The 27396-nt window shown below is 36.9% G+C and overlaps 1 long non-coding RNA gene across 2 annotated transcripts in view; it reads right to left on the bottom strand.

Annotated features, from left to right (window-relative positions):
• Positions 1–27396, bottom strand: part of LOC118355194 (uncharacterized) — a 149293-nt gene that overhangs the window by 2350 nt on the left and 119547 nt on the right. Inside the window, exons 4-5 of one of the 2 annotated variants that reach the window (XR_007412135.1) lie at positions 23935–24070; positions 13064–13228 (exon numbers count right to left, since the gene is read on the bottom strand). The exons of the other annotated variant lie outside the window; for it this stretch is intronic. This is a non-coding gene — a long non-coding RNA (uncharacterized LOC118355194). Of the gene's footprint in view, positions 1–13063; positions 13229–23934; positions 24071–27396 lie in introns of those variants that run through there. 2 annotated transcript variants of the gene reach the window in all.

Genomic DNA, 27396 nt, shown 5'->3' with positions numbered 1-27396 from the left:
ACAGCTAGCTCACCATGAGGCTCAAATGAACCACATCATTACCACTGTTTCAAATCTACGTTCCATCTGCAGAACCATCCTGCATCCTCCCCTTTGGCCACAGAAGCTCACTGTGTTTTAGCAAGGCACGTGGCTACCCAACTTTTTTTGCAGCCTACAATGACCATGTGACTGTTTTTACTAATGGAATATGAGTGGAAATGATGAGTACCACTTCCTTAAAAGAAATGTCACTGCTCTAAATCTTCCCTTCCATCCTGCCTAAAAGTGTGAGAAAAAATATACTGCTGCATAGAGCTTGGACACAGAACAAAGACGTAACGCAGCAGGATAGAAAGATTCTTAGTCCCTACGTGATCTCAAGAAGCAGAATTGTTCTCAACACCATTACATCAGCAATTTGCCACTGATTTGGGTAACTATCATATTCTCCTTTAACCTGTAGAATATTATGTGACAAAGAAATGTTTATATTAAGTTTCTTTAAACCACTATTTTTCAAAGCATCTTTGTTACAGTACTCAGCCTTTATGCCAACTATTGAAAATACTTTGTAAACTTACCAAGTTCTAATGTTCGGTTATAATTTGGCTCATTCATATATAGTCATTCAAAATAACAGCTCATTCACTGTGTCCTACCAAGTTCCCATCCCAACTAAAAATTAGAGCAAGTCGGCCATGCAAATTAGCACAGAACTAACAATTTACTAAATAGATCCCTTGTGGTTTTAAAGAGTTAATATAGCTTCTAAAAGTACCTAACCAAGCCTGTTCATAGTTTTAGTCCTGGAAGGACCTGGCTCATTATAAACTAGTACTTTTAAGTTTTTGATAGTAGTTTTATATATCTAGTTATTTAGATGAGAATAGCTAAGGAGTTCAAAGGCAATTGGTTGTTCAATCTAGCAAACATGAGTTGAATAATCAAATGCATATTGCGCTGACTTAGTAAATCTCTCTTGATGGGGTGGGAGCAGTTATCTCCTGGGAAAAAAAAATTAAGAAATAGAGACTTCTGGGAAAGAGTTGGTTGCCAAGGTCTAAAATAACTAGGTTTTGTGGAATGTAGAGAATAATAGCACTTAAGCAGGCATCTAAAAACACATGCTTTCTACCATCACCCTGAGTCAAAGGGAATACTTAGAGGGACAATTCCAGAAAACCAGCTGGTAGAATTCCCCTTTAGAGAAAGGTTTATTTTGTCTTGCACAGTAATATTTCTGTTTTATAGTGCTAGCCTAGCAAATGGCATTTTGATGTCATTGTGGCACATTATGGCCTCTATACTTGATTTCACCTTCTCAAAGAAAATTCTAAAATGAAATAATTGATTTGAATTAATTTATTAATCTCCCTCAATTATTTCATATATATTTAAAATTACATATATATAATGTAATTACATATATATATTATATATATATATATATATATATATATATATATATATATATCACATATATTTTAGTGACAGGGAGAATTTCTGAAGTCCATCACCCAATAAGTCTATGAAAACAGAATGATTATATTGTCAAGTGATAAATTTGGATATGCTGCCTAATAGGTATGAATATGTAGAAACACTGAAACTGGTGATTTAAAACTGAGGAAGTCACAGAAAACTCTGTGTATATAATTGTGATTCCAGTGCTCAGTTTATACTAGTATCATGTTACTAGCCACATAAAACCTAGGTAAGAATAAGATAGTTGCTCTGGAATTGTAATTAATACAAGTATTGTTTATCACCTTATTTTTAAACCTGGAATTCAACCTCATGGATATTTTGTAGAATCATAATTTGTAAAAGTAAGTGGTTTATTATGTGCCCCCAATAAGATTTATGTTTTCTGCCAAATAGCATACAAGAGAGGGAATAGTTTTCAAATGCTAGTGTAACCCACATACTATCTGACCTCTGGGAAGGTTTTTAATGTTGTGTCAAAGGGAGCAAATTTTGAACAGCAAAGTTTGCAATACCTCAGAGTACTTACTTCTTTAAGGTGTCACAATAATATGAAATATGATTGGAATATGATTCTGCACTATTGTGTTTTGGTTTTTGGATCCATATTAAAATCTATCGAATAAAATCACAGGTTACAGGTAGGGCAAATGGCACAATTTCTTGAGTTCTTGTTTTTAAAATAACCCACATTATTTAGAAATAATTCACATACCCATACAACTCACCCATTTTAAGCTTCAGTGATTTTTAGTATATTTAGTATATTTCTGGATATGTGCAATCATCACCAGTCAGTTTGAGACCAACTTCATGACTGTCGGTCCCCCCCACCTAAAGCCTTGTCTTCTCTAACTTTATACAACTTATCTACGTTTTATCTGTATAGATTTCCCTATTCAGGGCAGTTAATGGGAATGGGTTTGTGGCTGGTTTCTTTTACTTGGCATGGTTTCAAGATTGTTTTCAAGATTCATCCCTGTCATAGTATTTATCAGATCCTTGTACGTTTTATGAAAAAAAAAATCTGACATATGGATATATCACATTTTGTTTATCCATTGATCAGCTGATGGACACGAGTTGTTTCCCCTTTTTGCCTATCATGAATAGTTCTTTCATGAATATCCATGTTCAAGTTTTTGTGTGGACATATATTTTCATTTCTCTTGAGAGTATACATAAGTAGAATTTCTAGATCTTAAGAGATATGTTTTATGCTTTGAGGAACAACAGACCACTTCCTCAAGCAACTTTACTATTTTACAACAGTGTGAGGGGTCCAATTTCTCCACATTTTTGCTAACACTTGCTATTATCTGACCGTTTAATTCTATATATCTTAGTGTGGTAGGAAGTGGTATGTCATCATGGTTTTGATTTGCATTTCCCCAATGACTGATAATATTGAGCATCTTTCCATGTGCTTGTTGGCAATGTGTATATATTCTTTGGAAAAATGTCTATTCAGATCCTTTGTCCATTTTTTATCCAGGTTATTTGTCTTTGTATCTCCCATAGAGTTCTTTTAATTCTGTCTGATACTTACATTTTCCATGGATATACAGCTTCTCTTTTCCTTCACCAATAAGGAGTTGAGCTCTTTTCTTCAAAGGCTAAAGGCTTTTCAGAGCATTTGTTTCCATGTGGTAAGCTTCTCCTTTTCTGGAGAGCATCTGAGATTTTTATTGCCTTCCTTAAGGCTCCATGACATGATAAAATAAACCAAACACAATTCTTTTCTGCACTAGTAGTTATAGTTTCCCAACCAGAACATCTTTTATTGGTCCCTAGGGGACCAGCTAACAGTGAATGACAATGAGTTGGAGAGCTAGGTATGCTGCTAAAGTGATGACAAAATTTTAGTGGTTTTCTTTTACCTTCTTCCAATTCTAACGTATTTTTTGTGTTGACTTTCAAATTTTGCTTTTTATATTCTGGATTCAGAAAAAAGTATTTCACACACCTTGCAAAGGTTAATTTAATTATTGGTAAACATTCATTTTTCCATGATTTGTGTGCATTTGGCATTTTAATAAGGATTCCCCTTTACCATAAAGACATATTTTTCATGGAACTTTTATGTGCTGAATAAATTACATCAGCATGAGTAAAAAAAATGAGAAAACCAACAGTAATAATATTATAACATACCATTTTAAGTCTTTGATCAATAAGCAAAATAAAAAAATGATAGAGGTCTTAATAAATCTTCTAATTTAACGATAGAATTGTTAAACAATTATTTTTTTTTCTTTTTTTTTTAATTTTTATTTATTTATGATAGAGAGAGAGAGAGAGAGAGAGAGAGGGCAGAGACACAGGCAGAGGGAGAAGCAGGCTCCATGCACCGGGAGCCCGATGTGGGATTCGATCCCGGGTCTCCAGGATCGCGCCCTGGGCCAAAGGCAGGTGCCAAACTGCTGCGCCACCCAGGGATCCCAAATTGTTAAACAATTAGAAGCTAGTTGTCAAGCAAGGAAAAACCAAGAATAGTTTTTTTTCATCAGGAATTTTAAGAGATTATTATAATTTTACTCCCTTATTTAAAACTCTTACAAGCCATCCCAATTACTCTTACGAGAAAATTGCCAGTATTTCACAAGGTATTATTGGGAAATCCTGCTCAAGCTGGGCCCACAGGGCCCCTTATGCCTTATTTTCATCAAATTCTTCCATGATTCTCTCAATTCCACCCATATTAGCCTTCATACAATTTGTATTCAAATGAATGAAGCTCTTTCACATTAAAAGTCCTTATATATAATGCTTCTGAAAACTAATGGCAAATTTGCATTTGTGTTAAATGGTACTAGGACTACAAACCTAGAAGCAAATAAATCAGACACGGGCTCTTTTTTTCTGAGAGGTTATCAAGGGAGTTACCTAACAAAATGATGACACAGGAACTCACAAAAAATTGAACTAATCTAACTCGAGTTAACTGACCTAGGATATTGTCGACTAGACTAGCAAACTAACTAATCTCCTTATTTCCTAAGGTAAAACCCAGACCTTGATTGATCATACACCAAATAGTGCCAGGGAAGACAGAAAACAATGAGTGACAGCAAGTCAGCTTGCAATGTTAAGGATTGCTCTAGGCCAGGCAAACATCTCAAACAAATGGATAGGAAAGGAAAAAGAGAACCTGCCTCAAAAGAACTCTAATAATATCAACCCATGAGACTCTCTCCTCTAGAACAGTGCCTTCTTTGTCCTGGATGCCAACAAATCCAAAGCAGTTTCTCATCCTAGGAGAAGTGAGAACAAGTTGTTGGTAGTCTTGGAGAATATATTTGAATACCTATGATGTCGACATTATTCCCTTTTCTAAGATTACTTAAACCTTTCCATTTTTAATATAAATTAGAATAACAGGCTCAAAAAAGGGCAAGAGGGCAAAAAACCACAACAAACAGATAATGGAGTTGAAGTCAAAAAATTATTTTTCCCTAATAACATTAGGGCCTCACCCCAAACTGACTTATGAATAAATGTGTTCCAGCACTTAAGCAGAGGTACTTAAGACTTTTTTAAGTCCCTAGCAACTAAAGTAAAGCTTCTGAATTTATCTTATATTAATGATGAAATACACCAAATATGAGACAATAAAGTTAGGGTCTCTAGTTCACACTACACCAAAATAAACCCTAAGTAAATAAATAGTTCCAAATTATTTTAAATGCCTTAAAAGTACTAGGAGAAGCACACATCAAAATGTTGTTGTAAAGGTGAGTTGTGGACCTATACCCCAAAGCAATTAACAAAGAAGAAAAGAACAATAGAATTAAATACATGAAAATTTATACTTCTGCATGGACAAATTCTCATAAATGACTTGAAAATAGAGCTGAGCAAACTATAATTTATATAACTGACAGCACATTAAAAATAAATACATAAATAACTAAGACCCAGGTAGACAAACAGGTGATGGAAATGTGTATGCAATTCACAAATGTGAATTATAAACTTGGGGAAAATTATTTTTGTAATGCACATAACTAATTAAAAATTTAGGTGCATATAAAGATTAATAAGATAAAGAGTAAACCCCCCAGATTGACAAACAGATGAGGCTAATGTTAGAAACAATTCCCAAAGGCTTCATAATTATATAAGAACATGTGCACTAGACAAGAGCATGTTGAAAATAACAATAATTCAGATTTTCCAAGGCATTTCTCTTGTCTATCTTCTCAAATAAATTGAGGTCTATTACTACCTTCCCCTCTTCTTAGATCCTTTCAACAATGTGCTGGAAAATGGGAAGGTGGAGAACGCAGCCTGGGGAAAGATTTGGGTTGTTTTTCTGTGGTTGGTGAAGGAGAAAGATTCAGAAGCAATTGTGATAAATGAGAGGGGAAAAGTGAATTTCTAACATATTATTGAAGACTTACTGTAAACCACTTAGGCTTATTTATATCTTCCATTGTTTTCATATACTCAGTTCTTTTCTCGCAGTGCTCCTGGGATAAACTGTGTCACAGCATTACATGGTTTACACATAACCTTATAGACATAGAATGTCTGAACTTATAAAGATTTGATGTCTTCTGTAAGAAGGGAGGGAAGGACCAAATGCTTTTTTTATTTCTGGGTGGATATAGGATAACCAATGATTTTTATTAAATTTTATTTATTCATGAAAGACACAGAAAGAGAGATGCAGAGACTGAGGCAGAGGGAGAAGCAGGCTCCCTGCAGGGAGCCCGATATGGGACTCAGTCCCAGGACTCCAGGATCACACCCTGAGCAGAAGGCAGATCCTTAACTGCTGAGCCACCCAGGCGTCTCACCAATGACTTTTTTTTTTTTTTAAAAGCTTTTTCTTCTGTATTTTAGATATGATATATTTATTTTTGTTATTCTCTCCTCAGAAACATATATTTTAAAAAGTAGAAAGTGTAAGACTTTTACAAATTGGTTATATCATTTTTAAAAGTGGCATTGCCTAAAAAAGGAAACAAAACTTGTCCAAGTAAGAGTGATGAAGTTTTGGAATATAGGTGAGATTTGGTGGGGTAAGGTCTGGAGCCAACGACCAAGAAAGAATTCTTAAGACATCTTTGGTGCAAAATGGTGGTTTTATTAAAGAATGAGGACAGGACTGGTGGGCAGGAAGAGCTGCTGCCCCAGGCCTGCGAGGAGTGGCTGATTATATACACCCTGGGGTTTGGAGAGGTAAGCAAAAAGAAGATTCCAAAAGGATTTTCATATGCTAAGGAGGACCTACAAGATATTGAAGGCCTTGCCATTGTCAAAGATTGCTTTTTCCTCTAGCAAAGTATTAACATTAAGACAATTGGAAACTTCCTAAAAATGTCACACATATTCGATCCTGGGTGGGGGTTGTTTGTGGGATATCAGCTGTGCTTTGTCCTCAGCTAGCCCTGCTCCTTAATCAAGAGGATCAACTTACAATTTTAAAACAAATTTAATATTTTTGTAGAATTAATTGTTAATCTGCATGATTCATATCACATTTATTTTAGCTTTAGAATATTGGAGAAATTAAAGTTTGTATTTTTTAAAGATTTTATTTATTCATGAGAAACAGAGAGAGAGGCAGTGACATAGGCAGAGGGAGAAGCAGGTTCCCTGCAGGGAGCCCAATGTGGGACTCTATTCCAGGACTCTGGGATGATGACCTGAGCTGAAGGCAGACTCAACCCCTGAGCCACCCAGGCATCCCAAAATTTGTATTTTTTAAATAAGTTGACAAATATTAAAACCTTAGAAAAGGCTAAAGGGGAAAAGGGACACATTTTCATAGGAAGAGTTCAAAATATATTATTGAGTTCTGCCTTAATATTTTCTGAATCAGTATAAGCCTTTTTCACTATAACTAGACATCTTTTCACCTTCCCCACAGCATTTATGTTAGACGTCAACAATGAAAAAGTGATAACACCATATAGACCTTGACAGTGTCTGTTCTAGTCCTAGTATGCTGAAGGTCTGTGCACCAATAATGTTCAACGTGTATGTTTCTTTTAGCATCAGAGCAAGTAGGGATATATACTAAAGATGCTGCCTAAGAAAACAAAATAGAACACAGAAAAGAAATGGAATGTGTACTAGGTACACAAGTGCTACAGTTGTGCTAAATTTTGGCAATTTATCATTGTCCATGTAAATGAGCTAAGACTATATCCAATTCTATGAGCAAATAATACCCTTCCACATTTTTTTTAAATAGGCAGATTTTCCAAGGCCTACTAAGGGAAAATTGGCCAAGATCCCAGCTTTCTTAGGAGCTGTGCAAAAACATCATATTTTAAAAGTCAAAAACAAATTTTATATGAATTTTAGCCTCCCACAGACTAGACTAGAAAATCGTTATTTTAAAGCATGTAAGGTTCCTGCCCATTTGCAAGATTTCATGAATACTTTTGCAAGGAGGAGGTAGTGAAAAATTGATGACGATTCCTGTATATAGTAGGTATTGGAGGGGAGTGAAATAAAATATTCAGTGGAGTTTGGAAGCAGGAGTGAAACTATGAATAAGTAGTCACAAAATATCTTAAACCTTAACCTCATTTTGTAAATAAGGCAAAAATTACGTATGGCCTGTGATGGTTCTGGGATTTTCAGTATCAAATTCTAAATTATATACCGTATAGCACAAAATCAATGTTAAATAGATGAATAGATAGTATCTTACATTATGTTACCTGGAGTAACTCTATGACAAGATAATGTCTCTATTTCAGATATTAGTGGGAGCTCTCAGACTATTCCACTTGGCAATAATCCATCAAATAGATTATCTGGGGCAGTTGGCTCAAATCTGGTTTCTGTAGAATAGGAAATGCTGTATGCTGACTCCGCTTCTGGGTAATTTGAGAATTTAAGATGCACAATTGCATGTCAATGGCTCTCAGAAATCCTATAGTATAGACGTCTTTTAACTTTGCTTAACTCACTGTTCCCCAAATTACTTGACTATTGCTTTAGTCAATTCAGGCTGCTGCTATAACAACATACTATAGACTGCGTGGCTTATAAACATCAAACATTTATGTCTCACAGTTCTGGAGGCCAGAAGTCTGAGGTCAAGGTGCCAGCATGGTCAGGTGCTGATAGGGGCCTTCTTCCAAGTGGGGCACTGCCAATGTTTTGCTATACTTTTCACATGGTGGAGAGAGTGTATAAGCTAGAACACTAACCCTGTTCATGAGGACTCTCCCCTCATGACTGAATTACCTCCCGAAGACCCCACCTCCAAATACCATCACACTGAGGATTAGACTGCAACATATGAGTTCTGGAGGACACAAACATTCAGCCCATAACAACTATGAAATCTTTACTTTTTTTTCATATAAAACACGCTAATATTTCTATCATTTTGTCTTAAACAACAAACAGATCAGGGGAAGTGCTGTGCCTATAAAGTCAAATTGTCTCAACATTACTAACTGCCATCTTTAAAATACTTAAAAAGACCACAGTGATTCTGGATCCAGCAGAATATTGTGAGAGGTGATCTCCCATGGCTGATCTGAGAGATAATTAGTATATACAAAAATGCAGTCTCAATTGTTAACATTCAAAATATACATCCTATTCTCTTATCTATTAGAACAAAGAACATAAGCAGAAACCCTAACATTATTTCTGGACAGAGGTCAGGAAGTGATGAAAATTAACCATCCACAAGCCAATTTGTGAATACTGGAAACCATTTATAGACTCTATCTTAAAAGAGAAATGGAAAACTGGATTAAACTAATGGAGTAGCTGAATCAAAGCCAGTGTCTATAGTTTATCACAAATGCTCTTTCCTAAGACAAAGTACAATGTCTCTATTGGCTGTGCTCTTAATAGGGAAATGTGGAAAAAAATTCATCCGATGAAATGTTATTAGATAAAATAATCTGAGAGAGAGTATTTAGAGAATTTTTTTTTAAAAGCAGAGTAATTTTGCTTAAGATGGCAAATTTTCTAATGCCTGGAGGAAGAAATGAAGAAACAAAATTCTCTAATTAAAACTTACATGTGATTAAAAATTGTAAATGTCTTCATGTAAGTTTTTCCTTTTTTGTCACAGTGGTTCTTTTGCTCTATATTTATTTATTTTTTAAATCTCAGGCTGTATTGGTCAAGATAGAACCAGAAAATTAGAACCAGTAGCAGAAATATATTGGACTTATTGTAAGGAGTTGGCTTATGTGATTTGGGAGTCTGGGTAAGCATGAGAGAAGTCTGTATGACAGGGTATTAAGGTATGAGGAAAGGCAGGCTGGAATTCACAGGCAGAAGCAGAAACTACACAGGTGGAGTTTTTCCTTCATCAGAAAGCCTGACTCTCCCTTAAACCTTTTCAGGTGATTGAATCAGACCTACTCAGATTATCTGAAATAACCTTCCATATTTAAAGTCAACTGATACTACACTTCAGTTACATCTTCAAAATACCTTACAGCAACACTTAAATGACTGATGAACCAACTCGAATTATAGCCTGGTCAAGTTGACACATAGAACTCACCATCACAGAGAATATGAATTCATAGATATGCTACTTTTAAAAAATAATTCATTCATGATTCTGAAAGTCTATAGACTCTAGATAGGTTTTTACCAACCAACCAACCAACACACACACACACACACACACACACACACACACAGTCACATGGTAATATGCCATAGTCTAAAACAAATACAACATATTTGTTAGGATTAGGTTTGACTTTACACAACAACAAAAACAAGATTACATTGTTGTTTCAAAGATATTTTATTGCTCTTTCACATAAAAACAGTCTAGAGATACATTACCCAGGACTATTATGGTGGCTTTTCTGTTCCACCAGTGATTTAGGTCCCATTTTTCATGTACCTTTCTGTTCTCTCTTCAGCAGGTCTCTTCTATTATCAAGGTTAACTCACAGTCCAAGAAAACTTCTGGAGTTCCATTCTTCATTTCTTTTCTCTCAGCAACAAAAAGGACAAAAGAGAGAAAGGCTGTCTGTCTCCCTTTTAAAGGAGCCTGTGAGTCTCATGTCTGCTTACACCTCATTGGCCACGATTTGGTCACTTGGCCATATATTGCTGTGAGGTAGGGTAGGGAATGTAGTCTCTGGTTCCAGGAGGCAATGTGCCCAGCTAAAATTTGGGGTTATGTTACCAAGAAGCAAAGGGAAATTTTTTTTTGTAAATTTATTTTTTATTGGTGTTCAATTTGCCAACATATAGAATAACACCCACTGCTCATCCCATCAAGTGCCTCCCTCAGTGCCCATCACCAAGTCACCCCCACCCCCCGCCCACCTCCCCTTCCACCACCCCTTCCACCACCCCTAGTTCGTTTCCCAGAGTTAGGAGTCTCTCATGTTCTATCTCCCTTTCTGATATTTCCCACTCATTTTTTCTCCTTTCCCCTTTATTCCCTGTCACTATTTTTTATATTCCCCAAATGAATGAGACCATATAATGTTTGTCCTTCTCCAATTGATTTATTTCACTCAGCATAATATCCTCCAGTTCTATCCACGTTGAAGCAAATGGTGGGTATTTGTCATTTCTAATGGCTGAGTAATATTCCATTGTATACAGAGACCACATCTTCTTTATCCATTCATCTTTCGATGGACACCGAGGCTCCTTCCACAGTTTGGCTATTGTGGACATTGCTGCTAGAAACATCGGGGTGCAGGTGTCCCGGCGTTTCATTGCATCTATATCTTTGGGGTAAATCCCGAGCAGTGCAATTGCTGGGTCATAGGGCAGATCTATTTTTAACTCTCAAAGGGAAAATTGAAGTTGGAATGGAAACAAGTATCCTTTGCTTCACAGGGTAGCTTTGAAATCCTTAAGAACAGTTAGCCTCTCATAGGTATACTAGTACAGGCTCTTTGAGATGGATTTTGAAGGGTGCATTGAATAGGCATTATCAATGTTTTATCAAGTACACTTGTGTATTTTTACTAGCTATTTCAGACTTTGCTAGGTTAGCAATTTCTTCTACTTTTCTATTTTTAACATGTACCATTCTATTCAAAATGCCTGACTTAACTTTGAAACCCTTTTTTGGAAATAGTTTCAGGATCTGTGACCAAATTGTTTGGAATTGGCATCGACTTTGTGCCAGTTTTGGCAACTGGTATTTTATCTTGCTCCCCAAAGTCGTTCTCACTGTACATCTAATTTTAGCCAATGAATTTGTGTGTGTGCTTCTGTTTTTATGTTTCTCTCTTACTTATATCTTAGATCATGTGTTAGAAGAAAAAAAGGGGATGGTCCTTTCTTGCTTTTACCAGTATGACCTTAGGCTTTGTTATGTCTCTGATGATATTACTGAAGTGAATAAAATTTTTTTTGCCAGTTTTGATTTCTGAAAATTATTTGAAGAACTACACGATACAATATTTGCCTTTTCCCTTTTGCTGCTTTCTCATCAGCTATCCAGAATAAAATTTCTCTCTTTAAATATTGACATAAAATTATTACTCTTGTGTTCAATAAAGGAGACTTAAAATGTGAATCTAGGAAGTGTGCTATGTAGCGAGTGCCAGTGTTTTGAAGAGGATCATAATTTACTTTTACATTATCAAACCTGAAAATAATTTACAGGGAGGGGGGAGTGGGGTTAAATAGAACTATACAATTCTATTTGTAAGAAGAAATGCCTCATTTGCTCATTACTGATTTCTTTGATTAATATTAATATTGTGTAAAAATGAGGTTGAATACCTTTTGGTTATTGCTGTAATTTGTAATCATTTGTAAGGTTGCTGAGTAATAATTTTATTATTGTTGTGAGGAGATGAGTCTATTAGGAAACAGTGATTGCCAACTGTGTATTCCTTATAGCACCATGGAAAGAGAATTATGATACCAATCACTGTTTGCCATGAAACATTGGTCTTTAATTGGTGATACCAGAGTATAATAACAGCTAGCAGAGAACTGCTTAAAGGTATCTTTTTTTCCCTAGACACTCAAAAGGGAACCATTATCTTCCTACAGTCTAACTAGCACTGAGGCTTGCATTTTGTGTTCTACACAATTTTGAGTATTTTTGCTTCCTCCCTTTGTTTTGACCTACTCCTTTTCTGGCATAACTTTTTGAATAAAACTATCAAAATATCATGTTTCATTTTTGCTTATCATATGTAAGCAATTCATAAATTTAGACCACTATTTGGATTCTGTTATTTTTTTCCCTTTCATTCAAAAAGTAGATGAATGATTTTGTCTTAGAATCGTGGAAAACTGGAAAAAGAAAAAAGCAGCACTTCCACCTTACAATAAAAGAAAATCTAGAGAAACTATAAATTAATGAATATTCATAAGTCCATCAAAGAACTGAGGTAACAGTGCCAGACTCTGAAAGGATACATTACATGAAAACATTAAAATGACATTCTTGAAAAAGCAAAACTATAGACATGGAAGCAAATAGATAGGTGATTGCCAAGGGTTGACATTTGGTGAAACGGGATGACTACAAAGAGATTGCAAAGGGGAATTTTCTTTTAAGTCTTTATATAAATTCCAGTTAATCAACATGCAGTGTAATACTAGTTTTAGATATACAATTTAGTGATTCAGTACTTCTATACAACATCTGGTGCTCATCACAAGTGCACCCCTTAATCCCCATCACCTATTTAACCCATCCCTCACCGACTTGCCTTGTGGTGACCATCAGTCTCTTCTCTATAGTTAACAGTCTGTTTCTTGGTTTTCCTATTTTTTTTTCTATGTTCATTTGTTTCTTAAATTCCACATATAAGTGAAATCACTGCAGACAGGAAATTGTAAGGTATTAGAAATAGGGACTGACAATTCCTCTTAGTTTGCTCAAGACTGTCCCAATTTTAAAACCAAAAGCTTGTGTGCTAGGAATCTCTCTTCCAGGTGAACCAGGATTATTGGTGACTTTATAGGGACGTGTTCTTTTTGGAACTGGCTTGGTAGATACTTGGTTCTATGTCTTTGTTACAACCAAAGGTTACTTTTACCATATGAAAGCTTTTTAAAAACTCAGCTAATACCTCAAGGATCCCAGGACACAGTGCAGGCTGTGACAAACAAATCTAACTATTGGAAATGAGAATTAGATCAAAAATTAAATCTGACCACATGAATAAAAATAAAAAGCAGAAAAAATAAAATTAAATAAATAAAAAGCAGTTATATAGAGTTTTAAGGAGCACATGATAGGAATCTGCAAATATTTGCATGGCTATCATGGCAAAAAAAAAAAAAGATTGAATGAGTTAAGTTCTAGCAGCATGGTTTAAGTGATACTCCTACATTTGTATAATACACAACCTGAACAACTGTGCTCCATGGCCCTGCATGGTTAGGTTTAATCATTAAATATCTTGAGATCTTATTTTCCTTCTTCATAAAATGAAGAAATCATAATAATCCCTACTGTAATTATTTGTTGAGATTATGAGCTTTCAAATTGATCATAACTGTACTAAAATAACTGGCCCCAGATCTATCTTCCTCTATGACTTTAGTTAAGTTATTCAACCTATCTGTGTTTTGGTTTTCTATTCTTAATCGGTTTGATGGCACGTACCTCCAATTGTTGGAATAAAGATAAAAAGAGATCATGTCCATAAAGGATAACACAATGCCTGGCAAATAGTAAAAATAGACATTATATCTGATATACTTTAAGTGGCTTGCTAGCATTCTCATTTAGCATTTCTAGTTTTTGGACTTATGTAATTCCGAAGAATATAAGATCTAAAATACCAAAATGAACTCTCTTTTCTGTTTCAAAAAAAAAAAAAAAAAACAGAGTTGAAATTCTTATAAATTTAACTGTTTCACTACATGCAAGAATGGAATTGACAAGAACATAGAATGTTACAGGCAAGAAATAATTTTATAACAGAAAAACATATTAAAAAACAGTGATTTTATTTTGTGACATTGGGTCAGGCCTTTTTTGTACCATGAGCTTAGACACTCTTGTCACATTAATTACATAGCAGAATTAAAGGGCTGAAATGCTTCTTTTTACTCTACTGTTGTGTTAAAAAAAAAAAAAAAAAGGTGCCACACATAGTTGTACAAATTTAAATACAATAAGCAAGGACTCCTAGTTTCTGGTTCCAAATGCAAGGAGATTAGAAGTTTCTACCTCACTCTAACAATAAGTAAAAACCTGAACAAACTGAAAAATCAACAACTCTTGTTGGAGTCATAAGAGAAGGGAATACATTGCACAAACCATTGACCTCCAAATTGTAAAGACAGGTGACTACAGGTCATTGCCACTTACCAAAGCAGAGACTCACGAGCAGAACATCTGTGATACCCAGTGCCAGAATAGGAAAACCTAAACCATACTGATGAATTCCTGGAGCCTCAGTGTGAACAACTACCAGAGTTAAATATTCCAGTGGAACTCAGTCAGAGGGGGCCCCACAAGATTGTGAGATTTGGCTTCAGGAATTCCATTAATTTTGCACAGTAAATATCATAGTACAGTCCCCTTATGGTTATAGCAGGGGAAGAGGAAAAGGAACTATTCTGAACTATGCCAGAGCACTCTGTTCCTATTAACAAAGACTTACCATGGGAGAAACTGGTTAACCAGACCTCACCTGCTAGGTTTCTATGAGAACCTGACAGACCTGGAAAGGTAAATACCCCACTACAGCCATCTTGTCCCACCTAAGAGGGGAGAAAAAAAAACCCAACAATGAAGAAATATTTGTGAAGTTCCCAGTCCAGAGATCACCAGCTCACTAAAAGACTGAAACCTAATCACAGGACTGTAGAACATTTCTGCCCTCCCTGCACCTCACTGCCACAGGACTAAATTACAGCAGTTCCTTTCACTCAGTACATTAACTGTGGCTATCAGGAAAAAATTGACAAAACAATGTGAAGACATGGAACAAACATTAGAATCAGGCATGGCAGTGTTGGTGGAATTGTCAGACCAAGAACTGGAAAAACTGTGATTTTACATGCTAAGAACCCTATTGGTGAAAATAGCATGCAGGAACACATGGACAATATAGATAGATGGAAATCCTAAGAACCAAAAAAAAAAAAAATTGCTGGAAATTAAAAATACAGAAATGAAGCATACTTTTAATGGGCAGATTTGATAGGCTGGGCATGGCTAATGAAAAAAAAAAATTGACCTGAGGGATAGATCAATAGAATACTTGAAAACCAAAAAGCAAAGAGGGAAGTAGACATAACAAAATATTCAAGAACTCTGGAACAACTACAACAAATGGCATACACATAATGGGAATACTAGAAGGAGATAAAAGAGAAAAGAATAGAAGAAATTTTTGAGAGTACTGAGACTTTCCATGAATAAATAAATGTCAGATACCAAACCACAGATCTGAGCAGCACAGAAAACACCAAGGAGGATAAAACAAACAAACCAAACTGTAACTTTGGCAAATCATTTTCAAACTATAGAACAGCAAATAGAAAAATCTTGAGAGAGGCAGGGCAGGATGGCGGAAGAGTAGGGTCCCCAAGTCACCTGTCCACACCAACATACTTAGATAACTACGAATTCGGCCTGAGATTTAGAGAGAACAGCTGGAATGCTACGGTGAGAAGTTTGCGCTTCTATCAAGGTAGGAAGATGGAAATAAATAAATAAGTAAATAAATAAGCAAGCAAGCAAGCATCCAGTGGGGGAGGAGCCCCGGGAGGACCTGGGCTAAGGTGGGCAGCGAAAGCCTCTGGGAAAGGAAAGCCCCGCCGCGGAAAAGCAGGAACTTTTAAAATCTGCACTGGATTCTTCCTGGAGGGAAAGGCGCTCTCAGGGAACTTGGCCAGGATCCCAGGAGGAGCAGTGGAGCCTCCAGGTTCCCGGGGTCACTAACAGAGGAAGTGCTCCCTGGGAGAGAGCATGCCACACACCACCAGCCCACCCGGTAAAAGGCTGGAGCATATGCCCAGCGGGGCCTCAAGAGCAGCTCAGGCAGTGGCTCTGGGCAGAGGGGGCTGTGCGCCCTGGGAGCGAGATTCCAGCCGCGCAGGCCCCGGAGCCCAGGGCGCCAGGGGACACAGCCCAGGATCCTGCACTCCCCTTGGGACAGGCAGAAGCGGGGAGGGCACAGAACAGCGAGGATGCTCCTGCCACTGGGTGGCCCCGAGTTGTGCAGGTCAGCACCCTCTGCGGTGGGAGTGTCTAGGCCACAGCAGACTGAGAGCTGTGGTAGTTACTGAGGGAGCTGACTGCCTCCAGGGCCAGAGAGCTGGCCGCCACCAGTGGGGGGGTTGTTCTTCCTGGTGTCCCCCTGTGCTGGGGACAGAGCGAGACCCCAGGGGACAGAGGCCTCATGGGGTAAACAGCTCCCACTGAGCCATGCACTGGCAGGAGGGGCGGGGCAGCTCCCCCAGGTGCACACACCAAGAATCAGCACAACAGATCCCTCCCCCGGAAGACCAGCTGGAAGGACAGGGGAAGAGCAAGATCTTGATCAAGCAGCACTGGAAAGGTCCAGGGGAAGTTGAGGGATTTACGAATATAGAACCAGAGGATACTCCTCCTAGTTTTTTGTTTTTGTTTGTATTTTCTTTTTCTATTTTTTTTTCCTTTTTCCAGTACAACTTGTTTTTAGCCACTCTGCACTGAGCAAAATGATTAGAAAGAACTCACCACAAAAGAAAGAATCAGAAACAGTACTTTCTGCCACGGAGTTACAGAATTTGGATTACAATTTGATGTTAGAAAGCCAATTCAGAAGCACAATTATAAAGCTACTGGTGGCTCTGGAAAAAAAGCGTAAAGGATTCAAGAGACTTCATGACTGCAGAATTTAGATCTAATCAGGCCGAAATTAAAAATCAATTGAGATGCAATCCAAACTGGAGGTCCTAACAATGAGGGTTAATGAGGTAGAAGAACAAGTGAGTGACTTAGAAGACAAATTGATGACAAGGAAGGAAGCTGAGGAAAAAAGAGAAAAACAATTAAAAGACCATGAGGAAAGGTTCAGGGAAATAAATGACAGCCTCAGAAGGAAAAAATCTACATTTAATTGGGGTTCTAGAGGGCGCCAAAAGGGACAGAGATCCAGAAAGTGTATTTGAACAAATCATAGCTGAGAACTTCCCTAACCTGGGAAGGGAAACAGGCATTCAGATCCAGGAGATAGAGAGATCCCTTCCTAAAATCAATAAAAACCATTCAACACCTCGACATCTATAGTGAAACTTGCAAATTCCAAAGATAAAGAGAGTATCCTTAAAGCAGCAAGAGACAAGAGATCCCTAAATTATATGGGGAGAAATATTAGATTAACAGCAGACCTCTCCACAGAGACCTGGCAGGCCAGAAAGGGCTGGTAGGATATATTCAGGGTCCTAAATGAGAGGAACATGCAGCCAAGAATACTCTATCCAGCAAGGCTCTCATCAGAATAGAAGGAGAGATAAAGAGCTTCCAAGATAGGCAGTAACTGAAAGAATATGTGACCACCAAACCAGCTCTGCAAGCAATATTAAGGGGGACTCTGTAACAGAAAGAGGAAGTCCAAAGAAATAACCTGACAAAAACAGGGACTGAATAGGAATGATGCCACTAAATTCATATCTTCCAATAGCAACTCTGAACGTGAAAGGGCTTAATGATCCCATCAAAGACGCAGGATTTCAGACTGGATAAAAAAGCAAGACCCATCTATTTGCTGCCTACAAGACACTCATTTTAGACCTAAGGACACCTACAGCCTGAAAATGAAAGGTTAGAGAACCCATTACCATTCAAATGGTCCTCACAAGAAAGCAGGGGTAGCCATCCTCATATCAGATAAATTAAAGTTTATCTCAAAGACTGTAGTAAGAGATGAAGAGGGATACTATATCATACTTAAAGAGTCTATACCACAAGAGGACCTAACAATCATGAATATTTATGCCCCTAATGTGGGAGCTGCCAACTATATCAATCAATCAATTAATAACCAAAGTAAAGACATACTTAGATAATAATACACGTATACTGGGAGACTTTAACACAGCACTTTCTACAGATGACAGATATTCTAAGCACAACATCTTCAAAGAAACAAGAGCTTTAAATGATACACTGGACCAGATGGATTTCACAGATATTTACAGAACTTTACATCCAAACGCAACTAAATACAGACTCTTCTCAAGTGCACATGGAACTTTCTCCAGAATAGACCACATACTGGGTCACAAATCAGGTCTTAACCGATACCAAAAGATTGGGATTGTCCCCTGCATATTTTCAGACCATAATGCTTTGAAACTAGAACTCAATCACAAGAAGAAACTTGGAAGAAATTCAAACACGTGGAGGTTAAAGACCATCTTGCTAAAAGATGAAAAGGTCAACCAGGAAATTAGAAAAGAATTAAAAAGAGTCATGGAAACTAATGAGAATGAAGATACAACCATTCAAAATCTTTGGGATACAGCAAAAGCATTCCTGCGAAGGAAATACATCACAACGTATCATCCTCAAAAAAGGATGCATCCCTCACATGCATCCCTCAAAAAATTGGAAAAAACTCAAATACAAAAGCTAACCTTGCACCTAAAGGAATTAGAGAAAGAACAGCAAATAAAACCTACACCCAGCAGAAGAAGTTAATAAAGATTCAAGCAGAACTCAATGAAATAGAGACCAGAAGAACTGTAGAACAGGTCAACAAAACCAGGAGTTGGTTATTTGAAAGAATAAGATAGAGAAACCGTTAGCCAGCCTTATTAAAAAGAAAAGAGAAAAAACTCTAATTAATAAAATCATGAATGAAAAAGGAGAGATCACCACCAATACCAAGGAAATACAAACTATTTTAAAAACATATTATGAGCAGCTATACGCCAACAAATCAGGCAATCTAGAAGAAATGGACGCATTTCTGGAAAATCACAAATTTCCAAAACTGGAACAGGAAGAAATAGAAAACCTGAACAGGCCAATAACCAGGGAGGAAATTAAAGCAGTCACCAAAAACCTCCCAAGACACAAAAGTCCAGGGCCAGATGGCTTCCCAGGGGAATTCTATCAAACATTTAAAGAAGAAACAATACCTATTCTACTAAAGCTATTCCGATAGATAGAAAGGGATGGAGTACTTCCAAACTTGTTCTATGAGGCCAGCATCACCTTAATTCCAAAACCAGACAAAGACCCTACCAAAAAGGAGAATTGTAGACCAATATCCCTGATGAAAATGGATGCAAAAATTCTCACCAAGATACTAGCCAATAAGATCCAACAGTACACTAAGATTATTCACCATGACCAAGTGGGATTTATCCCCAGATGCAAGGCTGGTTCAACACTCATAAAGCAATCAATGCGATAGATCATATCAACAAGAAAAAAACAAGAACCATATGATCCTCTCAATAGATGCAGAGAAAGCATTTGACAAAATACAGCATCCATTCCTGATCAAAACTCTTCAGAGAGTAGGGATAGAGGGAACATTCTTCAGCATCTTAAAAACCATTTATGAAAAGCCCACAGCAAATATCATTTTCAATGGGGAAACACTGAGAGCCTTTCCCCTAAGACCAGGAACACGACAGGGATGTCCACTCTCACCACTGCTATTCAACATAGTACTAGAAGTCCTAGCCTCAGCAATAAGGCAACAAAAAGAAATAAAAGTCATTCAAATTGGCAAAGAAGAAGTCAAACTCTCTCTCTTCACAGATGACATGATACTGTACAGGGAAAACCCAAAAGCCTCCACCCCAAGATTGCTAGAACTCATACAGCAATTCGGCAGTATGGCAGGATACAAAATCAATGCCCAGAAATCAGTGGCATTTCTATAGACTAACAATGAGACTGGAGAAAGATAAATTAAGGAATCAATCTCATTTCCAGTTGCACCCCAAAACTAAGATACCTAGGAATAAACCTAACCAAAGAGGTAAAGGATCTATACCTTAAAAACTAAAGAACACTTCTGAAAGAAATTGAGGAAGACACAAAGAGATGGAAAAACATTCCATGCTCATGGGTTGGAAGAATTAATATCGTGAAAATGTCAATATTACCCAGGGCAATTTACACATTCAATGCAATCCCTATAAAAATATCATGGACTTTCTTCAGAGAATTGGAACAAATAATCTTAAGATTTGGTGGAATCAGAAAAGACTCTGAAGCCAGGGGAATATTGAAAAAGAAAACCGGAGCTGGGGCATCAGAATGCCAGATTTCAGGTTGTACTACAAAGCTATGATCCTCTAGACAGTGTGGTACTGGCACAAAAACAGACACATAGATCAATGGAACAGAATAGAGAACCCAGAAGTGGGCCCTCAACTCTATGGTCAACTAATATTCGACAAAGCAGGAAAGACTATCCACTGGGAACAGGACAGTCTTTTCAATAAATGGTGCTGGGAAAATTGGACATCCACATGCAGAAGAATGAAACTAGACCATTCTCTCACACCAGACACAAAGATAAACTCAAAATGGATGAAAGATTTAAATGTGAGACAAAATCCATCAAAATCCTAGAGGAGAACACAGGCAACACCCTTTTTGAAGTTGGCCACAGCAACTTCTTGCAAGATACATCCATGAAGGCAAGGGAAACAAAAGTAAAAATGAATTCTTGGGACTTAATCAAGATAAAAAACTTCTCCACAGCAAAAGTCAACAAAACTAAAAGACAACCTACAGAATCAGAGAAGATATTTGCAAATGATGTATCAGATAAAGGGCTAGTATCCAAGATCTATAAAGAACTTATTAAACTCAACACCAAAGAAAGAAACAATCCAATCATGAAATGGGCAAAAGACATGAACAGAAATCTCACAGAGAAAGACATAGACATGGCCAACAAGCACATGAGAAAATGCTCCCTATCACTTGCCATCAGGGAAATACAAATCAAAACCACAATGAGATACCACCTCTCACCAGTGAGAATGGGGAAAATTAACAAGACAGGAAGAAACAAATGTTGGAGAGGATGTTGAGAAAGGGGACCCTCTTGCACTGTTGGTGGGAATGTGAACTGGTACAGCTACTCTGGAAAACTGTGTGGAGGTTCCTCAAAGAGTTAGAAATAGACCTGCCCTACGACTGAGCAATTGCACTTCTGAGGACTTACCCCAAAGATACTGATGCAGTGAAATGCCGGGACACCTGCACCCCGATGTTTCTAGCAGCAATGTCCACAATAGCCAAACTGTGGAAGGAGCCTCGGTGTCCATCGAAAGATGAATGGATAAAGAAGATGTGGTTTATGTACACAATGGAATATTACTCAGCCATAGAAACGACAAATACCCACCATTTGCTTCAACATAGATGGAACTTGAGGGTATTATGCTGAGTGAAGTAAGTCAATCAGAGAAGGACAAACATTATATGGTCTCATTCATTTGGGGAATATAAAACATAGTGAAAGGGAATAAAGGGGGAAAGGAGAGAAAATGAGTGGGAAATATCAGTGAGGGTGACAGAACCTGAGAGACTCCTAACTCTGGGAAATGAACAAGGGGTGGTGGAAAGGGAAGTGGGCAGAGGGATGGAGTGACTGGGTGACAGGCACTGAAGAAGGCACTTTATGGGATGAGCAGTGGGTGTTATTCTATATGTTGGCAAATTGAACTCCAATAAAAAAAAAAAGAGAAAAAAGAAGAAAAAAAAAAAAAAAAGAAAAACCCTGAAGGAAGATAGAGGGAAGAAAAATCACCTTGCCTATAATGGGACAAAGATAATTACATTCAACTTCTCCTCAAAAACCATGTAAATAATAAAAGAGTGGAATGAAATATTTACAGTGTTTAGAGGAAAAAGTCCACCAACTTAGAAGTCTGTAAAATTATTCTTCATAAGTAAGAGAGAAATACTTTCTCAGACATACAAAAATTGAGAGAATTTGTTGCCAATAGATCTGCCTTGCAAAAAAATGTTAAAATTAATTATTTATGGAAACGGAAAATAATACAGATGAGAAACTCACATCTGAACAATGAAGAAGGAAGAGTAAAGATAAATAACGCATTTGTTCTTCTTGGGACACATGGGTGTCTTAGTCAGTTAACTTTCCAACTCTTGGTTTTGACTCAGATTGTGATCTCAGGGTTGTAAGATTGAACTCTATGTTGGACTTCATGCTCAGGGCAGAGTCTGCTTGAGATTCTCCAGCTCTGTCTCTCCCCTGCCACTTTAGTGCATGTGTGAGCATATACACTCTCTCTCAAATAAATAACTAAACTCTTTTTTAAAAAATCCTTCATTCTTCTTAATTTAACATAATAGTTTGTTCAAAATCATGATATCAGTAACGTATTCAATTATTATTTATACTAACATATCCATGTACACTGTAAATGGGTGAATCATACCAGGTATGAGTTGTATCTTAATGAAGCTGTTATTTTAATGAGCCCTGTCATTGAAGAGTTCCTAATCCAATAGATAGAATGGCAGATGAATACATACTTTAGTGATAGTAGAAATATGAGTCAAGTCCCCTTGTTGCAGAGTGTGGGGAAGCCACACATTATCACATGCTCATGTATGTGTGTATTTACCCTCATAATTCTAGGGATTGAGTTTGTAACCTCAGCACCCCAGAAGCACCTCTACTATACTAAACTTATATATACTAAACTTACCCCAGATGAAAAGTATATATTTCAAACTGAAATAGAGATCAAAATAGTACTTTTCTTTATAAAAAGTTTAAAAAAATGAGCACAAAACTGTATCATAAGTTATTTTGCAAATGCATGCAGTGTAACTATACATGTTTTTACATGCTCTTAGTCAATGTAATTATATTAATTGATATAAGGGAATTTTATACATATATCTTGAAAAAATTGACATGTATCAGTATATTTTAGTTTTAAATATGTATCAGTATATTTGGCATTTTGTGGCTCAGATGGTTGAGCCTCTGACTCATGATTTCAGCTCAGGTCATGATCTCGGGGTCATGAGATCAAACCCATCATCAGCCTCCAGGCCAGGACACTGCTTAAGATTCTCTCTCTCCTCCTTTCCCTCTGTTCCTATCCCTCCCCCACCCCCTGCTCATGCTCTCTCTCTCTCTCTCAAAAAAAAAATATGTGTGTGATATATATATTTATGTATATAACATATAATAGTTTATTTATGTGTATATATATACACATTATGTATATGTATATATATATATACACACATATATATATTTGGTATTTTGATATATCTATAATACATATATATATGAATTAAGTGACTCAATATTTATATTATTTAAAGGGATATCAAATAATTTTATCATAGCATAAAATTAATAAACGTGATACAATCAATGTACACATGGAAAAAAATATAGAGATTGGGCCAGAAAATCTCTTCATGTGAAATTGACAAAGCAACATCAGAGAATAGTAAAGTTATAAGGAAAATTTAGTAGCATCTAGTCTGTCTCTTTCAGAAATAAAAATCCCATTTGCTGTATATTTGTTAATCACCCAGTTATGCTTTGATACCTTTAGTATGAGAGGCTCTCTCCTTTACCAGTCTGCCTGTCCCAACACTGGACAACTCTAATCTCTTGGAATATTTGTTCAGAATTTCTCTCTTTGCTGTGGCTCCAGTATGACGTAGGTTTGTCTTTGGGAGCATCTGAAAATAGGTTTATTCCACATTAAATCTTACATATTTATCATTCCTTAGTACCTTTTCAAGTGGTTTAACATACCTCACCTCATTTCATTCTACCTGAAAGGTTTGCAAAGTATGGTTATCTCAGTTTTGCAAAGAAACAGCAGAGGACTCTGTTATCAGTGTTCAGAAAGAAAAACAAAAGGGGCACCTGAGTGGCTCAGTGGTTGAGCATCTGACTTTCGCTTAGGCTGCGATATCCGTGTCCTGGGATCAAGTCCTGAATCAGGCTCTCTAGGGGGAACCTGCTTCTCCCTCTGCCTATGTTTCTACCTCTCTCTGTGTGTCTCTCATGAATAAATAAATAAAATATTTTTAAAAAGAAAGAAAAAGAGTAGAATCCCATTTAAGTGGGGAAATTGTATTTGTTTATTTATATGCTTGTTTGTTTTTCAAAATATTAGCTCTCAGAAACTTGGTCAACTCTATAACAGGTACAAAAGCAACCTGAAACAATGCCTGGAACCACAGCTTAGAGGGTTTCTGGCAATAACAGAGTCCACCTGCACCCCCAGAATCAATGCCTTCCACTCGGGCAGCTTGATTCTGACCTGACATATGTAGGTACATCCCAGAGGTGGAATATAAGTCATGTGCCTTCACCTTAGCAACCAGGGGAGCTAAGAAATGTGGGTTATGAGGAATTTTATATGGAGAAGGCAAGGTGACAATACACAAAACTAGTTTTGTCACTCATCATAAAAGCATGTCAAATGAGTTTTGTCTATTAACACCTTGAATAGGGGCAGCCCGGGTGGCTTAGCGGTTTAGCGCTGCCTTCAGCCCAGGGCCTGATCCTGGAGACCCAGGATTGAGTCCCAGGTCAGGCTGCCTGCATGGAGCCTGCTTCTCCCTCTGCCTGTGTCTCTGCCTCTCTCTCTCTCTGTGTCTGTCATGAATAAATAAATAAAATCTTAAAAAAAAAAAAATCTTGAATAGCTGTCTTTCTTCATTCTATGGGGACATATCGGATCTTTCTTGGACAGTGATGTTGATTTGAATATGCTACCAAGGTTACTTGAGTTATATTCTCTAAGAATCACTAGTTTGGATACTTTAAATATATTTTAATTTTATTTTTCAATTATACCCTAATAAAGCTGAAAAAAAGATTATTATTAAGAGAAGCTGAATATAGGTTATATAGGAACTCTCTGTATTATCTTTACAAGTTTTCTGTAAATCTAAAATTACTCCTAAATTGAAGTTTATTAAAAATAGAAAACAAATGAATCACTACTTTGCTCAAGTGACTCAAACTTCTGTGGATTTGTCTTTCTTCCCCATACCTCTCTACCCTATCCTTAAGAATCTCATGAAATGTCAGGTCATCTTTGCCAGTTTTACTACCTCACTGTTAAAGTCTCCACTTCCACGTGTAGCATTTTACTTACAGTAGGTACTTGTCTCAGTATTTTTTATTCCTATTTATAACATTTTATTTTCTAGTTGCTAAGAATATTTTAATGAAGCAAGAAATAAGGTAAGGGGAAGGAATACAGAAATTTGACCACTTCAAAAAAATGTCTGATATTCTAGAAATGATTTCACCAATTGATTGATTGATTGATTGATTCATTCAAGAAACAGTAATGGCATACTGAGGGGAATAACCTCTCCTTGGGAAAACCAGTCCCTCCTCCTCCTCACAGGATAAAATTTTCGGTCACTCTACCTTCCTCTAGTCCTGAGAAAGAGGTGAGATGAGAGCCAGGTTGAGACTATCAGAATCATTTTGTGGGATTAATATGTGGACGACATGCCCTATGCTTATAGGTAGATGCAGAATAAAGCTGCCTGATGACAAGCAGAGCCCAGAGTTCCAGGGAAGACAGGAGCCTTGATGATATCCTCTGAGCCCTGGATCCTGCTGTAGATAAAGCCAATGCCAGCTTTTGGCTTTTCAGTTTAATGATCTGATAAATTCCGTTTTTGTTTAATCTAGTTTGTGTTCCACTTCTGTCTCTGCAACAGAAAAGGACACTGAAGGGACACTAAAAATAATCTATCCTCACTCTGTCTTTTAGGTGTATTTGTGAGTTTTTTTCTCTTTAATCTTCAAAAATATATTCTGGAAATGCAAAGAGGCTCTGCCAGGAGCTATTCTAGTCTCTGTCATACAGGGAGGCATTAGTAATAATGCGCAGTGCAATGGGGGAGGTTAATAACAGCATGTTTGAAGTATTAGAGGAATATCAAGTAAAAAGTGACCAAATGCCAAAACACAAAACCCACTCCATCTCCACCTTCCTCCCACTCAGTGCCTTTGGTCTGATACCTGTAATAGTGTCAGGGCCTTGATTAGTACCTTCGCCTACTCTCAGATCCTGCTCCCAAACAGCCTTCAATTTTCCTCTTGGCAGACTCTAGAGTCACTGATGAATTTATTTCTCTTTTTTCCCCTCTAGAATTCTTTAAATGTTGGTTTGTTTCTGCTTTCTGTTTTTTGTTGTTGTTGTTGTTGTTGTTTTTGGTAGAGTTTTTATGTTGTCTTTTGTAATATCTAGTCTTAAAAGTTAACCTATGAATTTACCTTAATTTCAGTGAAGGTTGGCTGGATGGTTTTTGACCTTCACTTTCAGGTACTTTTTTCTCTTCCACTTTGCATCTGGAGATGCCACTGGCTATTTAGCTCACCTTGGTATGCTCAGAGAAAGCAAGGAGGGTAGGAGTTAACCTTTCATGTAATGATTAGAAAATAGTTACTTGCTTTGGAACAAGTCTTAACTGCATTCGTCGGTTGGCTAATTAGCTCTAAGTCATATATTTTTGACCTTTTAGAAGATGGCAGTGTTTCATTCTGAGTCATCAGGCCGATTACTCTTTTGCTTAAATAAAAAAAAAAAAGTTTCCTGTATTTTAATTAACTTAGCTATTTTGTTTACGGAGAATTTAACAACCTTTGGCTCTGACCTACAATTCTTGCCAATGGCTAAAATTTTTTAATGTTCAGTAGAAGCTGTGTTACAGGACTAGCACACAGGGTATTGGCATTGATGAATTGATCTTTTTCTTAATGACATTTTATCCTTCAAGCAACTAGCACAATTTCTGGCATAGAAAGAGCCAAATAAGTTTTTACATGAATGGATTCATTTTCTACATTTTGACAAGATTATATTGAGTGACTAATTTTCTATAAAGTATATAATGTTCTCTTAGGCTGAAAGAAATTATTTATGTTAGGTGTTCCTTTAAGTAAGAAGGGATGGAAAGACAAATATTTTCTACAGCCAATAGAACTATGCCACTTTGGGTATAATTCTCTTTTACGACAGATGTTTTCA

Source organism: Canis lupus, chromosome 7, assembly GCF_003254725.2.
Source record: "Canis lupus dingo isolate Sandy chromosome 7, ASM325472v2, whole genome shotgun sequence".
NCBI classification, from domain to species: Eukaryota; Metazoa; Chordata; class Mammalia; order Carnivora; family Canidae; genus Canis; species Canis lupus.
Note: the sequence above shows the minus strand (reverse complement) of the source record. Positions and strands in the feature narration are given on the sequence as shown.